Consider the following 2,119-nt stretch of genomic DNA (forward strand, 5'->3'; position numbering starts at 1 on the left):
TATATAGTGTAGAATCAATTCAATTTCAATTGGTTTGTGTATGCACGTTAGAAGGTCAAAGCTGTGCTGTGTTAGGCATTCAGAAAAATACGAAAAAACAATTGTAGGCTTAGAATGGCCTTCAAAGATAGGAGGGAGGAGTGGGGAAAGAATTGCATTATACAATATGAAGTAAAATCTTCCTTCTTTAAACTTTGATTTGAGTTTATAGAATTGGCAATTAGGAAGAAATCCTACATATCTTAGTATTGGTATAACTTTGGCAAATTTGATCCCGGTTGGCAAATTTGACCCCAAAATAATCAAAATATAGTAAAAATGGAAAATCTGGGGTGATGGTTTTTAGAAGAACTATTTTCAAGGATATAATCATGTTCAGCTGGTACTAGGACTTGAAGCAAGTCTTGTGCAGTGACTAACTGGAAATTGCTATATTTTAGGAGGTTGTTTTGGGGGGGCGTTGTTTGTTTCAGAAACTATCCATTATGTCACTAGCAAATGCAGGAACCAGTTAGTCAAGTTAAATGTGCTAGTTAGGCATTGCTCCAACTGAATTACTCTGTGATCAAAATAATGTTTGTGTCCTCACATCCCACAGCCTTAACTGCTGTTTAATCTCTGTGAACTCTTAATAACGATAAGAATTTCAGCGTTAGTCTGAGTAGTGATAGTGGTAATGTTCATGTCCAAATGGAGAATTTCCCACGGTTTTGACGGCACAGACCTTTTGTAGCAAACAATGAAAAGAACCTTTTCTATTCATTCTGCTTCCTGTGAGCAAATATTCTATTCCCTGTTGTCTGTAACAAAATCTTTCCAAGTGCACGGTAGCTATACAAAAATTTATTTATCACCAGCAATATTTACCCTACCTGTAATTTATTCTAGTTCTGAACAGGACCTGCTGTTTGTTCTCTTCCGCACAGAACAAGAAACCAACCTGATGAAACTATCAGCTTTGAGCAAAGGTGCAGGGTATATGTCACATGGAATATTTATTGTGTAGTTTAGCTCTGAAAACATTGTTAAAAGTATTGCTCCTTATTTGCTGTTCCAAATTGAAATCATAAATGCAATTAGCTACCAGCTTTCTTTGAACAGACGTCCGTATATTAAAATAATGTATTAGTTACTTGTAATGAACTAGAATCACAGTTTTTAAGAACTCTGAGGTCTTTTTGAGTTGGTCCTGTGCTTGATATCAGTCCCTTCTCACCTTCTTTGTTCCCCTTTGTGGTAACATTGACAGTAAAGCCAAGAGATGTTCATAAATTTACTAAGTGTGTGGGCAGCTTGTTACTTTTTTCCCTAATGTTTCCAGAGAAATGTGAGATAAAGCAGATGAATATGCATATAGTATGGGGTTTTTCTGCACTTCTTTCAATGCCTTTTTTATCTTTTTTAAAAGTTTTATTTCAGTATATTAATCTGATGTGCGTGTATCGGAGCATCTTTGTCATATCTATGAAATAGTTCTTTCTCAAATATCTAATCGCAGCAGAAACTAGGAAAGGTTTCCACGCTGTTCTGTGGAAAGTACGATGTGGAGAAAGACATAACAACTTTCTAGAATAATGAAGGTATTTAGGCTGCGTTATAGTCCACAAGGCAGAAAATCAAAGCTGCTCTGATAGCCAGCTCTCTCTTGTATGATGAGAGCAGAGAAACTGCTGTCATGTATCAGACAAAGGGTCTGCCTAGCCTGGTATCCCGTCTCCAACAGGGCCAGCCCTAAGCAGGAGCCTAGGGTATAGCAGAAATTAGGCAACCACATATTGTACTATGTAATAACTTCACCTTATGATGCTTAGTCCGTAAGTCCTACCTCTCTCTTTTTGCAGGGCTGCCTGGTATCAGTGTCGAGCAAGTGAGTTCCCTCTGGTCAAGATAAGTGCTCAACATTGAGTACAGTGTCAAAGGTCGTGCTGCCAAAGATAGGTCAGGATGTGTTTTCAGGTCCTGATGATGGAACAAGGGGGAATCTACAAGGATGTTCTTCCAAACTGAGAACAATCCAGGTGGAGAACTTGGAGGAATTCTGGAGATAGAAGGCCAAATCCCAGTGCTTATGCATATCATATGTGAGAAAAGCAAGCACAGGAGGAGGGGGTGAAGATTT

Source organism: Balearica regulorum, chromosome 12, assembly GCF_011004875.1.
Source record: "Balearica regulorum gibbericeps isolate bBalReg1 chromosome 12, bBalReg1.pri, whole genome shotgun sequence".
NCBI lineage: Eukaryota > Metazoa > Chordata > Aves > Gruiformes > Gruidae > Balearica > Balearica regulorum.